This window comes from Pristiophorus japonicus, chromosome 24, assembly GCF_044704955.1.
Source record: "Pristiophorus japonicus isolate sPriJap1 chromosome 24, sPriJap1.hap1, whole genome shotgun sequence".
Classification (NCBI taxonomy): domain Eukaryota; kingdom Metazoa; phylum Chordata; class Chondrichthyes; family Pristiophoridae; genus Pristiophorus; species Pristiophorus japonicus.
Genome location: NC_092000.1, coordinates 15,659,047 through 15,674,695, shown reverse-complemented (window position 1 = coordinate 15,674,695; position 15,649 = coordinate 15,659,047). Strand labels below are relative to the sequence as shown.

Below are 15,649 nucleotides of genomic sequence, written 5' to 3'. Positions count from 1 at the left end.
TCCCGGGGGATTCCCTGTAAATACTGACACACTCCCGGGGACCCCCTGTAAATACTGACACACTCCCGAGAATCCCCTGTAAATACTGACACACTCCCGGGGACCTCCTGTAAATACTGACACACTCCCGGGGACCTCAAGTAAATACTGACGCACTCCCGGGGACCTCCTGCAAATACTGACACACTCCCGGGGATCCCCTGTAAATACTGACACACTCCCGGGAACTTCTGTAAATACTGACACACTCCTGGGGACGCCCTGTAAATACTGACACAGTCTCAGGAACCTCTGTAAATACTGACACACTCCAGGGGATCCCCTGTAAATACTGACACACACCCGGTGACCTCTGTGAATACTGACACAAACCCAGGGACCACCTGTAAATACTGACACATTCCTGGGGACCCCCTATAAATACTGACACACTCCCGGGGACCCCCTGTAAATACTGACACACTCCCGGGGGATTCCCTGTAAATACTGACACACTCCCGGGGACCCCCTGTAAATACTGACACACTCCCGAGAATCCCCTGTAAATACTGACACACTCCCGGGGACCTCCTGTAAATACTGACACACTCCCGGGGAACTCCTGTAAATACTGACACACTCCCGGGGACCTCAAGTAAATACTGACACACTCCCGGGGATCCCCTGTAAATACTGACACACTCCCGGGGACCCCCTGTAAATATTGACACACTCCCGGGGACCTCCTGTAAATACTGACACACTCCCGGGGATCCCAAGTAAATACTGACACACTCCCAGGGATTCCCTATAAATACTGACACACTCCCGGGGATCCCAAGTAAATACTGACACGCTCCCGGAGATCTCCTGTAAATACTGACACTCTCCCGGGGACCCCCTGTAAATGCTGTCATACTCCCGGAGATCTCCTGTAAATACTGACACACTCCCGGGAATCCCTGTAAATACTGGGATCAAGGAGCTTCTACCCTTGTTTCTGAAAGTGTCCTGGGGTCGTGAGAGGCGCTGTATAAATGCAAGTCCATTCTTTTCTTTTTAACTGTCAGAGAGGTGATTGGCTCACTCCTGCAGCTTGTTCTGCTCTCAGCTGTTCTGGCTTCAAGAGAATTGTTAACCTTTTAGCTCGGTGGGGTGTGTGAATGCTCAGAAGCTGATGATGTGACATACAAAAGTCAGACAGTACCAAGTGTCGGAAAATCGTTATCAGTCAGAAGGTCGTGAGTTCAAGTCCCACTCCAGAGACTGGAGCACAAAAATCCAGGCTGACACTCCAGTGCAGTGCTGAGGGAGCGCCGTACTGTCAGAGGGGCAGTGCTGAGGGAGCGCCGCACTGTCGGTGGGGCAGTGCTGAGGGAGCGTCGCACTGTCGGAGAGGCAGTGCTGAGGGAGCGTCACACTGTCGGAGGGGCAGTGCTGAGGGAGCACTGCAGTGTCGGAGGGGCAGTGCTGAGAGAGCGCCGCACTGTCAGAGGGACAGTACTGAGGGAGTGCCATACTGTCGGAGAGGCAGTACTGAGGAAGAGCTGCACTGTCGGAGGGGCAGTACTGAGGGAGTGCAGCACTGTCGGAGGGGCAGTACTGAGGGAGTGCAGCACTGTCGGAGGGGCAGTACTGAGGGAGCGCTGCACTGTCGGAGTTGTCGTCTCTCGGATGAGACGTTAAACCCAGGCCCCGTCTGCTCTTTCAGGCAGACGTAAAAGATCCCGCGGCACTACTTCGAAGAAGAGCAGGGGGAGTTATCCCCGGTGCCCTGGGGCCAATATTTATCCCTCGACCACACATGGCGAAAACAGATGAACTGGTTGTTATCACATTGCTGTCTGTGGGAGCTTGCTGTGCGCAAAATTGTCTGCTGCGTTTCCCACATTACAACAGTGACTACACTTCCAGGGGGAAAAAAGCACTTCATTGGCTGTAAAATGTTTTGGGGGGCTTTGGGAGGGCGTAGGTGGCTCACGAATTGTTACAGTGAGATCTCCACAACCTTTAACCCAGTCCACAATGTGTGCGTGTGTGTGTGTGTGTGATATGGGTTCAGGCTCCTCTTCCAACAGCAGCCCTGAGGTATGACCGGTATTTTCACACAACTGCAGGGATAGATAGTCAGTGGGGCCCGGAACCCATGCCAGACTCTTCCCCCGTGCAATCCACAATCGCCGCAAACCAGTTTTTGCCTCGCTGGGCTGAGGCAGGAAAGCAAGAGGGCGCGATGTTTCTTTACTGGGATAACAGAAACCCGTCGCCAGGGCGACAGTGTCAACAGAGCAAAGCGGTGACTCGCGTTTAAACCCTCCCCCAGATAAACAGGAACAGAGAAGGAAAAAAAAAATCCTGCAGCAAAAGCTTCGAGCTTTTAATGCTTTCATGATGTTGTCAAGGAAAACAGAATGCTCGCAGGATGGAAATTGTACCAAGGCAGCCTAGCACTGCGTGTTCCCATGGTGCGAGTGGACGTTTGATAGCTGCCCTGGCACTGCTGGAAGAACAGGGAGTTCTCCTGCTGTCGTGGCCAAACACGCCTCTCATAATTGACGGCACTTAAAAGAGATTAACCGGTTATTCAGCCCCGGCGGCTGTTTGTGCCTTTGAGTGTGGCTCCTGCGATTTTTCAATTCGACAGTGGGCTTTACTTCCTGAAGGGATGCATTTAAGGGGGAAAAAAGTGTTCTGGGCGTGAATCTGACATCGAATGTCCAACTCCAGCTTCACTTGCTGTTCACTGGCCTGTAAAGCGCTTTGGGACATCATGAAAGGCGCTATATAAATGCAATTCTTTTTTATTTTATATAGAAAGGGTTCATTGAAAAATGACAGCATGGAATCGTACACCACAAGACGGAGGCCATTCGGTCCATCGTTCCTGATCTGTGTCTCAACCCCCACTTACCTGCCTTTGTTCCCACACAATCCCTCCATACCCGTACCCAACAGGAACCTATCGACCTCAGTTTCGAGAGCACCGATTGTCCCAGCATCCACATTTCATGAGTAACATTCAATTGGATTAAAAAATATATATTTATTCGATCACAGGAATCTGGGTGTCGCTGGCAAGGCTGGTATTTATTGCCCATCCCTTAATTGCCCTTTGTCAGAGCAGTTTGACACAACTGAGTGTCTCGCTGGTCCATTTCAGAGGGGTAGTTAAGAGTCAATCACATTGCTGTGGGTCTGGAGTCACATATAGGCCAGACTGGGTAAGGGCAGCAGATTTCCTTCCCTGAAGGACATTAGTGAACCAGTTGTTTTTTTTTTGACAATCATGGTCACTATTACTAATATTAGCATTTTCATTCCTAGTTGAACTGAATTTAAATTCCCCAGCTGCCGCAGTGGGATTTGAACTCATGTCTTGGATCATTAGTCCAGGCTTCTGGATTACTAGTCCAGTGACATAACCACTATGCTACCGTACCCGTAAAGGGAAAAAATGTACAGGGCTATTTGGGAAAGAGCGGGGTGGGGGGGTGGGATTAATTGGATGACCGGACCATAGACCCGGCACAGTAACGATGGGCCGAATGGCCTCCTTTTGTGGGGTATCACCCTACGATTGCATGCTGTCATTTTTCAATGAACCCTGGAGTGTTGGTTACGATGGCGGTGATTGTGGGGTTTTCGATACAAAAGAAAAAAGACTTGCATTTATATAGCGCCTTTCATGACATCCGAAAACGCTTTTCTGGCAATGTGACAGCAATGCGATAATAGGCAGATAATCTGTTTTTTTGTTATGTTGATTGAGGGATAAATATTGGTCAGGACTCCCCCTGCTCTTCCAATAGTGCCGTGGGATCTTTTACAGCCATGTGAGAGAGCGGACGGGGCCTGGGTTTAATGCCTCATCCAAAGGACGCCACCTCCGACAGTGCAACACTCCCTCAGCATTGCACTGGGAGTGTCAGCCTAGAGTTTAATCGAGGCTGACACTCCACCACTGCTCTCAATGCCTGCCCAACTGGCTGTAGGTCCATCTCACATCACAGTCGGCACAGGCCCAATGGGCTGAATGGCCTAGCTTCTGTGCTTGTCCTATCCCAAGAGGGTCGTCTGCACGTGTAAACCCACAGCCACCTCTCGTGCCCTTGACTCCCTCGAAGAAGCCTAACGGCAGGCCGAGAATGCATACTGTGACAAAGGGGACGCACGCTGGCAGCAAAGACTAGACAATTCACACACTGCGTGACTTGCCATCAACAATCTGGCTACACTGAAGCTGTGTACAGAGAGAGTTGTAGCTAAGGTTTGAGAACATGTTTTAACAAGTGACAGGAATGTGCGGTGAGTGGCTTAGGAGATTGAAGGTGGAGAGATTTTTGCAGTGGGCACGCGAAGCTTTAAACAGGACTGCTAACGCAGGGGCCATATTTGATAAAGTGCAACATCCCCACCGACACCTGGGAGTCCCTGGCCAAAGACCGCCCAAAGTGGAGGAAGTGCATCCGGGAGGGCGCTGAGCACCTGAGTCTCATCGCCGAGAGCGTGCAGAAATCAAGCGCAGGCAACGGAAAGAGCGTGCGGCAAACCAGTCCCACCCGCCCCTTCCCTCAACCACTGTCTGTCCCACCAGTAACAGGGACTGTGGTTCTCGTATTGGACTGTTCAGCCACCTAAGGACTTATGCTAAGAGTGGAAGCAAGTCTTCCTCGATTCTGAGGGACTGCCTATGATGATGATTTGGCATTTAAGAGGTGCCCCTTATCAGCTTCTTCTCCGCAGCCTCTGTAGGCTCTTCCTTGTGGTCTCCTGCAGACCCTCCTACCCCAAGACCTCCATGATCGTGCCTCTTTCCAGGGTGAAAGGATGAACAGGCTGGGTCTCGTTTCTCTATAGAAAAAAGAGAAGGCTGAGGGGTGACCTAATAGAGGTCTTTAAAATTATGAAAGGTTTTGATCGAGTGGATACAGAGAGAATGTTTCCACTTGTGGGGAAGAGCATAACTAGAAGCCATCGATATAAGATAGTCACCAAGAAATCCAATAGGGAATTCAGAAAAATCTTCTTCACCCAGAGAGTGGTGAGAATGGGGAACTTGCTCCCACAGGGAGTGTTGAAGCGAATAGTATAGATGCATTTATGGGGAGGCTAGACAAGCGTATGAGGGAGAAGGGAATAGAGGGTTATGCTGATAGAGTTAGATGAGGCTCGAGTGGAGCATAAACGCCGGCATGGACTGGTTGGGCCGAATGGCCTGTTTCTGTGCCGTTTATCCGATGTAATCCTGTGTAATCCTATGTAAAGATGTGTAGCATGCAACACACAGCAACAGTCCTTGAAACTCTGGCTGGGCAGTATTGAGAGATACCCCCAGAACTCTCAAGACACCTAAAGGGCAGATTCAATAGGCCTGTGGCCTGCTCGTTGCCTGAACTGACAGGACCAGCGCATTATACCAGTGCTCAGTGGGTGGTTTGGGATACCATGCTGATATGGAGCCACAGCTCCAGAGAATAGCCTTGTGGAGGAGTCCAGAACTGGAGGATATTTTCATTGCAACAGAGGAGGCTGAGGGGAGACTTGATTGAGGTGTAGAACATTATGAGGGGCCTGGATAGAGTGGATAGGAAGGGCCTATTTCCCGTCGCAGAGTGGCCAATAACCAGGGGCAGAGATTTAAAGTAGTTGGTAGAAGGATTTGAGGAGAAATGTTTTCACCCAGAGGGTGGTGGGGGTCTGGAACTCACTGCCTGAAAGGGTGGTAGAGGCAGAAACCCTCACCACATTTAAAAAGTACTTGGATGTACACTTGAAGTGCCGTAACCTACAGGGTTACGGACCAAGAGCTGGAAAGTGGGATTAGGCTGGATAGACTCTTTGTCGGCCGTCGCGGACCGATGGGCCGAATGGCCTCCTTCCATGCTGTAAATTTCTGTGATTCTAATCTACAAATATAAGGTCGTGACTAATAAATCTAAGAAGGAATTCAGGAGAAACTTCTTAACCTAGAGAGTACTTTTGGAGTGGCACCTCTGACAGTGCAGCATTCCCTCAGTACTGCATACTACTCAGAGCTCCGCACTGGACTCATCAGTAACCTGAGAACTCATTGTTAGTGCAGAAGAGGAGCATCAATTTAGATTTTTGGGTGGGGGCTCAAGTCCCTGGAGTGGGACTATGAACCCACAACCTTCTGACTCAGAGGCAAGAGCGCTATCCATTGAACCATGGCTGACATTTAGGGCAAAGGATGGGCGTGTGGGCATAGCAAACGTCCGTTGTGGGGTGGTCGCGGGGAAGGGGTGGGAGCACGGCATGGGAAGAGTCCAGTCAATCATCAGCATCATCATCGGCGGTCCCTCGAACGAGGATGACTTGCTTCCACATGGGTTCACAGACGTTTCAATGAAGGACCCGACGTTTCAGTTCTGAACTCCAGGGGTGGAAGATGCCTGTGCGTGGATTTTTTTAACGTGGGGTGGCCGTTGCACACCAGCCACCACACGGGCTTGACAGAGCTAGGTCTTGGTCCAGTGGCAAGGGTTAACCAGGACGACTGGAGACCAGCTCTGCTGCACGGACCTAGTGCGCGTACACATATCGCAGTGTGGGCTGGGCCCGTGCTGCCCCCTGGGCCCCTCGCCTCTTCTGGGCCCCGTACCCTCACTCGCCACAAACATTCGCCGCACCTTCGCCACGATCCCTCGCCGTTCATCCGCCCCGACCTTCCCGCTCCTCCGTGTACCAATCAATGGTGACCTAGTAGCAACAGTTGGTAGAGGAGGCGGCCCCTGTTGGTCTAGCGGCAGGATGAGGTATCCAACGTCTGGTGGTCCAGTCATGGTGGCCGTGTGCTCCCAGACTCATGAATTCTGCAGTTGACACGTCTGTATGGATAATGTTTGCCCCAGCCACAGTCCTGTTGTTGTGTACCCTCACTATAAACACCAGACCACACAGGAAGTGGGCACATGGGTTCATTGAATAACTCTATGATTTCATCGCTCATACTTTTCCTCACTTGTGGAATATATATGTATTAAAAAAGAACACAGTTTCTCAAAGAATTCACGGCTGTGTGTAACTTCCCATATCTGCAGCCTAATTTAGCCCACACCACCTACAGAAACCCAGCATATAAATACATGTGTTGAATGAGAATGACGCAACAGGGCTTTACAGAGAAACTACCGGTCTGAGGAGATCGGGCCTCGCCCATAATCCTTTGCAGAATAAAGCACAGTGATGTCAAGTTCCGCGAGCCTGAAGTGAGCGCGATGTGTTCCAACCAGAGAATGAAGTAAAGGAAATTGGCGGGAATAAGGTAATGAGTGTCAACTGTGGCTCAGTGGTCAGCACACTCACCTCTGAGTCAGAAGGTTGTGGGTTCCAGTCCCACTCCAAGGGCTTGAGCACATAAATCCAGGCTAACATTCCCAGTGCAGTGCTGAGGGAGTGCTGCACTGTCGGAGGTGCTGTCTTTCAGTTGAGATGTTAAACCGTCTGCTCTCTCAGGTGGATGTAAAAGATCCCATGGCACTATTTTGAAAAACAGCAAGGGGAGTTATCCCTGGTGTCCTGGCCAATATTTATCCCTCAATCAACATAACTGATTATCTAGTCATTATCACATTGCTGTTTGTGGGAGCTTCCCACATTACCACAGTGACTACACTCCAAAAGTACTTCATTGGCTGTAAAGTGCTTTGAGACTTCCAGTGGTCGTGAAAGGTGCTATATAAATGCGAAACTTGTTGTTTTTAATGCGGTGATGACTTTGCCACTGGTGTGTAGTTCCTTTCACGGCCCCCCAACACCCCCCTCCCCCCCCAGCCCTGAGTCAGCAGGCAAATATCGTGGGGGAATGATTGTGAGCGCTTATCATGTGCATGAGGCACAGCTCATTAGGGTCACCATCTCTGGTTGGACATATTCCTGGAGGTTTCATCACATGACCTCTCACCTCCGCCAGCCCCCCATTGATCGCCTGACACGCCCATCCTCACGGCCAATCGGAAAGCGAATAGACTCTTCGTTCCCTGATTGGACGACGCTTGACTGTCAGTCAAGCTCATTTCCAATGTCAGGAAACAAAAGTGTTCAAAGGAATTATTTGCAAAAGCATCATTTTTTTTGAACGCCCCTATGATTTTTCTCCCGGGTTTGCTCACAGCCGTGGCCTGGAGATGTCAGCGCATTCCTGGAGGATTGGCAACCCCCACAGCTCATTGACAATCGGGAAGGGCCGCAGGTGAGTGTGTTTGGAGGGGGGCTGGGGGCCGGGGGCTTTCTCTACTTTGCGGATGAAAAGGAGTCTGGTCGTTGCTAAAGAAAGACTTGCATTTATATAGCGCCTTTCACGATCAATGGGCGTCTCAAAGTGCTTTACAGCCAATGAAGTACTTTTGGAGTGTAGTCACTGTTGTAATGTGCGAAACGCAGCAGCCAATTTGCACACAGCAAGCTCCCACAAACAGCAATGTAGGGTAATCTGCTTTTGTTATATTGGTTGGGGGATAAATATTGGCCAGGACACCGGGGATAACTCCCTTGCCCTTCTTCGAAATAGTGTCGTGAGATCTTTTACATCCACCTGAGAGAGCAGACGGGGCCTCGGTTTAACGTCTCATCCAAAAGACGGCATCACCGACAGTGCAGCGCTCCCTCAGCACTGCCCTGGGAGTGTCAGCCTAGATTTATGTGCTCAAGTCTCTGGAGGTGAGAGTGCTGCCCACTGAGCCACAGCTGACACAGCTAAGGGTCTGCTCGTGGTGGCACGGTTGCCGTGGAGAGAACTGCGGGTCGGAGCGTGCGTGCCACCACTTTGTGGCACCGCCAAATCCAGCGGGGCTGCTTTGAACAGGGATGGCCTTTTGAAGCAAAGGGGTTGATCACGAGACACTCTTGTCCAATGGAGAAGCAGAGGCAATGCAGCGAAGTCCAGTCAGCGAGTGCTGCTTGCCACCTGGGGCCTATTTATAGTGGGAAGCCTGGCCACAGTAACGTCGTTGAGTCAGCAGTACATCCTCTTCAAATGTGAGGAAGCTTTCCACACAATGGATTTCTTCACAACTCAGTACCATGAAGGTCAGAACATCCGTTGCAGGGTTGCCTTTGTGACTGAAGTGGATTTAATTTTTTTTTTATTTTCATGTTATCGCCCAGGGACATTGGCTGCCCTCTACTTCCTCACCCAAAGTGGCCACCCTCTTTTGGGATGAGGCGTTGAACCGAGGACCCCGTTTGGCCCCCTCTCTGACGGGATTGGACAGGTTAGATTTAGGAAGGATGTTCCCGACGTTGGGGGAAGTCCAGAACCAGAGGGGTCACAGTCTAAGGATCAGGGGTAAGCCATTTAGGACTGAGATGAGGAGAAACTTCTTCACTCAGAGAATTGTGAACCTGTGGAATTCTCTACCACAGAAAGTTGTTGAGGTCAGTTCGTTAGATATATTCAAAAGGGAGTTAGATGTGACCCTTACGGCTAAAGGGATCAGGGGATATGGAGAGAAAGCAGGAATGGGGTACTGAAGTTGCATGTTCAGCCATGAACTCATTGAATGGCGGTGCAGGCTCGAAGGGCCGAATGGCCTACTCCTGCACCTATTTTCTATGTTTCTATGTTTCTATGGACGTCAAAGGTCCCACGGCCACTATTTCGGAGGGCGTTCTCCCCGGTGTCCTGGGCCAATAATTATCCCTCAGCCGACGTCACCAAAACAGGTCATTATCTCATTGCTGTTGTCTGGGAGCTTGCTGTGCGCAAATTGGCTGCCACGTTTCCTACATTACAACAGCGACTACACTCCATAAAGTACTTCATTGGGTGCAAAGTGCTTTGGGCTGTCCTGAGGTCGTGGAAGGTGCTATAGAAATGCAGAAATGTCTTCCATTTCTGTAATGTATTTGCTTCATGGGTTCTTTGCTTAAGAATTCATAGCAACACATTGCTATTAAGAACTAGTCGGTTTATTAGCAAAGGTTTAACAATCACACTACACATTACCAGTTCATCCACCAGGCCCGCAACCACCTGCCATATCGTGGATCCCCCGAACCCAACTGGCTGGGGTTTTATTGAGTTTTGTGATCATCACGTGACTAGCTAAGCCACTCCCAACTCAACAGCTCTACAAACCTGTGAGCATACTCACATGTGCATACATTACAATTTCTTATCCTGCGATGAACTAGCAGCACAGACCAGGGACTGAACCTGGCATCTTCTGGTCTCGATGTCTCAGTACAGCCCTGGGTGGTGTCTTTAACCACTAGGCTATAGGGCAAGGGAAGGTGCTACTCTATATTCAGGCATATCACCCACATTGTTATAAACCGCAATGCTCAATTCCCAGGGACTTATAGTGAGAATAGACGGTGTAATGGTTTGACTGTGTGTTCGCACTCATTCTAAGGGTGAGCTGCGTTGGCTCAGTGTTAGATTAGTTATAAAGAAACTCTCAGCAATGAGATATTGAGACGGTCCTCCCCCTCGCACTCTCACACTCTGAAGGCAAAGTGTAAAAACCCTCCAACATTGAAATAGGATGGATGTTATTGGTGCAGTGACTGCAGTTTGTGGCGTGACTGGTTTAATTCATCATCTGGGTTCGACAGCATTCTCAACGTTCCACATATCAGGGGTAGCACAGTGGTTACGTTACTGGATAGTAATCCAGAGCCCTGGCCTAGTGATCCAGAGATATGTGTTCAAAATCCCACCAGGGCAGCTGGGGAATTTAAATTCAGTTATTGAATAAATCGGGAATAAAAAAAGCTAGTATCAGTAGGTGACTATGAAACTACCGGATTGTCGTAAAAAGCCTTCCAGTTCACTGATGTCCTTTAGGGAAGAAATCTGCCGTCCTTACCTGGTCTGGGCCTATATATTACTCCAGGCCCCCAGCAATGTGGTTGACTCTTAACTGCCCGATACTGTTTAAGAAGGCGGCTCACCTTCTTGAGGGCAATTAGGGATGGGCATGACCGAATAAAAGAAAAATGTGCGCACGAGTTTACGAACTGTTAGGCAGAACCATCAATACTGCACCACTCTCCCCAGCCAGGAAATCTCCTGGGAGAGACAATTTTTGTAAATTAATTACTGGGATGTGGGCATCGTTGGCAAGGCCAGCATTTATTGCCCATCCCTAATCGCCCTTGAGAGGCTAGTAGTCCAATTAAGTTTCTCGTCAATGATGACCCAGTCCCCCAGGATTTTGATGGTGGGGGGGGGGGGGGGGGAGAGATTCAGCGATGGTAATGCCATTGAATGTCAAGGGCAGGTGGTTAGACTCTCACTTGTTGGAGATGGTCATTGCCTGGTACTTGGGTGGCATGCATTGTTACTTATATACAACTGTGGCTCAGTGGGTAGCACTCTCGCCCTTTAGTCAGAAGGTTGTGGGTTTAAGTCCCACTCCAGGGACTTGAGCACATAAATCTAGGCCGACACTCCCAGTGCAGTGCTGAGGGAGTGCTGCACTGTCGGAGGTGCCGTCTTTCGGATGTGATGTTAAACCAAGGCCCCGTCTGCTCTCTCAAGTGGACGTAACCATCCCACGACACTATTTCGAAGAAGAGCAGGGGCGTTATCCCTGGTATCCTGGGGCCAATATTTATCCCTCAATCAACATAACAAAAAAGCAGATTATCTAGTCATTATCACATTGCTGTTTGTGGGAGCTTGCTGTGCACTAATTGGCTGCCGCGATTCCCACATTACCATAGTGACTGCACTTCAAAAACAAAAGTACTTCATTGACTGTAAAGTGCTTTGAGACATTCGGTGGTCATGAAAGGCGCTATATAAACGTAAATTTTTTTTAAACCAGGTATAAAACTCTACGCCCAATTAGGGAAAAAAAGTGCTGTGGAGAATTCCTCTGCAGGCAATGGGAACCACTCCAGCAGATCTGAGGGACCAAGTGTTAGCTGTAAAGACACTGACCTATTTTCCAAAGTCTGGAGATTCAAACCTGGCACCTCCAGCGAGAGGTTAGTAAGAGGTTTCCTCAGAAGTGAGTGAGACCATGAGCAATACTTGGGCTGTGACTGCACGGGAGAGGAATGTGACAATGATCAATTGAGTTGATATCGAGATAAATTATTGACACTAAAACTCTGTTTGATCTCTTTAACACCCACTGCTTCCACATGAAGAGTATATCTAGGAGGGAAAGATTGGATAAGCTGGGGTCGTTTTCTTTGGAAAGAGGAGGCTGAGGGGAGACTTGATTGAGGTGTATTAAATTATGAGGGGCCTAGATAGAGTGGATAGGAAGGACCTATTTCCCTTAGCAGAGGGGTCAATAAGCAGGGGCTTAGATTTAAGAAAGAAAGAAAGACTTGGATTTATACAGCGCCTTTCATGCCCACCGGACATCTCAAAGCGCTTTACAGACAATTAAGTACTTTTGCAGTGTAGTCACTGTTGTGGTAATTGGTAGAAGGTTTGAGAGGATTTGAGGAGAACTTTCTTCACCCAGAGAGTGGTGGGGGTCTGGAACTCACTGCCTGAAAGGGTGGTAGAGGCAGAAACCCTCATCGCATTTAAAAAGTACTTGGATGCGCATTTGAAGTGTCATAACCTACAGGGCTACGGACCGAGAGCTGGAAAGTGGGATTAGGCTGGATGTCGGCCGGCATGAACACAATGGTTTGAATGGCCTCCTTCTGTGCCACATATTTGTATGATTCTAGGATTCTCTCAGCTATGGAAACGGTATGGGCACACTACGACTATCCTTAACCGCCACCCCCTCCCTGCCCCCTGCCTCACGGAAATAGGAGAGGAAGAATCAGCCAGCGTTGCTGTGAGTGGAGGACAGGTGAAGATAGGATTGGATGTGATACTGCCATGGTCAAATAGCCATGTCCAACGTCACAGATGAAGAATGGGCGACGTACTGGAGAGTGCCTGATGCCCAAGGGATGAGGTATCCCTAGGGTAATGGCAGTGAGTGGTTAGGGTCTGGAACGCACTGCCTGAGAGGGTGGTGGAGGCAGACTTAATCACGGCTTTCAAAAGGGAGTTGGATAAGTACCTCAAGTTAAAGAATTTTCAGGGCTACGGAGAAAGGGCGGGGGGGGGGGCGGGTAGTGGGACTGGCTGAAGTGCTCTTGCAGGGAACCGGCACGGGCTCGATGGGCTGAATGGCCTCCTTCTGTGCTGTAACCATTCTGTGATTCTATGTAGTGTATCTATGCCCTCAGTTATCCCACCTCAAGCTGTTCACAGAGCGAGTTTTGAATTAACTTTTTATCAAGAATCCTAGGGGAAGGGTCACTGCCCGAAATGCGAGACATACCTGAGGTTGTGAAGGGCAGAAGGAAGGATGCGTTATCTCAAGAATTAGTGATGAAGTGATGTCAAAGCTTGGCTTTTAACTCATGAATAATGCGACTTTCGATTCTCAATAACAATAACTTAAGTCGGCATCTTTAACATAATGAAACGTCCCAAGACAATTCACGGACCGAGTGATATTAGATGACTGAGAGGTGACCAAAAGCAGGTAGGTTTTAAGGAGCGTCTTAAAAGAGGAGAGAGAAGTAGAGCGGTTGAGGGAGACAATTTCAGAACTTAGGGCCTAGGCAACTGAAGGCACTTCCGCCAATGCTGGGGGATGCACAAGAGTCCAGAGTTGGAGGAGCGCAGGTGTGGAGGAGGTTGCAGAGGTAGGGAGGGGCGAGGGCCATGGAGGGAGTTGCACGTGTGGAGGAACACTTCAACATTGAGGTGTTGCCGGACCGGGAGCCAATGTAGGTCAGCGAGCACAGGGGTGTCAGGTGAGCAGCACTTGGTGCGAGTTAGGACATGGACAGAAGAGTTTTTGGATGAATGGAAGTTTATGGATGATAGAAGATGGAGCATTGGAATAGTCAAGTCTGATGGGAGCAAAAGCAAAGGCAAGAGTTTCAGCAGCAGATAGGCTGAGACAGGGGTGGGACGGGGCGATTCTGTTCAAGATGTAAAGTTCTTGAAAGTATTTTTGGGTCTTGTGGTTGCGCAAAGCTTCTTGCATTAAATCATTTCTATTTTTTCAAGCTTGCTCACCTACTGTCTGATGCAGCAACACCTGATATCATCATTGGAAGCGATAGTAGGTGAGAAAAGAGGTCGTTTGTTCTCAGTTAGTCACCTAACTGCCTAATAATTGTCTCAGTTTTGTGGTGGGTGAGGCGCATTTACAAGAGGATTTGAGTACAAGAATAAAGACATCTTATTGCAATTATTTTTTCTTCTTCTTTTTGGGCAGTCCCCCGGAGTCGACAAAGACTTGCTTCCACTCCAAAAGTGAGTTCTCGGGTGGCTGTACAGTCCAATGCGGGAATTACAGTCTCTGTCACAGGTGGGACAGACAGTGGTTGAAGGAAAGGGTGGGTGGGACAGGTTTGCCGCACGCTCCTTCCGCTGCCTGCGCTTGGTTTCTGCATGCTCTCGGCGACGAGACTCGAGGTGCTCAGCGCCCTCCCGGATGCTCTTCCTCCACTTAGGGCGGTCTTTGGCCAAGACCTGACCAATGAGTTCTAAGGTGGCTGATGAGCCCAATGCGGGCCTACAGTCTCTGTCACAGGTGGAGCAGACGGTGGTTGGAGGGACGGGTGGGAGGGGTGCTTGATTTGTCGTACGCTCCTTCCGTGAAGAGACTCGAGGCATTCGGCGCCCTCCCAGATGCTCCTCCTCCGCTTTAAGCGGTCTTGGGCCAGGGATTCCCAAGAGTTGGTGGGGATGCTACATGTTTCTTAGGAGGCTTTGAGGGTGTCCTTGAAGCATTTTCTCTGCCCTCCTGGGGCTCACCTGCCATGACATAGCTCAAGAGTACAACGCTTATTTCGGGAGTGTAGTATCGGGCGCGCGGACAATGTGGCCCGCCCACCAGAGCTGGTCGTGCGTGGTCAATGCCTCGATGCTGGGGAATGCTCTCCCAATTATATAGGGCCCTGGTGAGAAGAGGCGAGGGCCCAGGGGCAGCACGGGGCTGCCCACACTGCAATATGTGTGCGCACTAGGTCCGTGCAGCAGAGCTGGTCTCCAGTCATCCTGGTTAAGGAAGGATATACTTGCCTTGGAGGCGGTGCAATGGGGGTTCACTCGATTGATTCCTGGGATGAGCAGGCTGTCTTATAATGAGCGATTGTATAGGATGCTCTCTGGAGTTTAGAAGAGTGTGAGGTGATCTCATTGAAACCTATAAAATTCTTACAGGGCTAGTCAGGGTAGATGCAAGGAAGTGTTTCCTCAGGCTGGGGAGTCTAGAACCAGGTGAGCCACCTTCTTGAGTGGCTTCCTAGGCCATTTCAGAGGGCAGTTAAGAGTCAACCACATTGCTGTGGGTCTGGAGTCACATAAAGGACATTAGTGAACCCAATGGGTTTTTACGACAATCCGATAGTTTCATGGTCACCATTACTGATACTAGCTTTTTAATCCAGATTTATTTAACTAACTAAATGTAAATCCCCCCAGCTGCCATGGTGGGATTTGAATTCACATCTCTGAGATTATTAGACCAGGCCTCTAGATTATTAAGTCCAGTGATTAACCGCTATGCTACCGTACCCGATGTCTCCCAGGAGTGCTGAAGCAGACACTCCCACCTTTACGCGAGGCAAAGGGAAAAGTGAGAAAGCATCTTTGCAACAAGTTGTAACTCATCAGGTGTTTTATTTTTATTGGCCATCCGAGGTCCAGGACTCAGGCTGG

At 49.7% G+C, this 15,649-nt stretch overlaps 1 long non-coding RNA gene across 1 annotated transcript in view; it reads left to right on the top strand.

Annotated features, from left to right (window-relative positions):
• Positions 1-14,155, top strand: part of LOC139237821 (uncharacterized) — a 42,526-nt gene extending 28,371 nt beyond the window's left edge. Inside the window, exon 3 of the long non-coding RNA XR_011588525.1 lies at positions 13,991-14,155. This is a non-coding gene — a long non-coding RNA (uncharacterized lncRNA). The remainder of the gene's footprint in view (positions 1-13,990) is intronic.
• Positions 14,156-15,649: the final 1,494 nt, after the last annotated feature.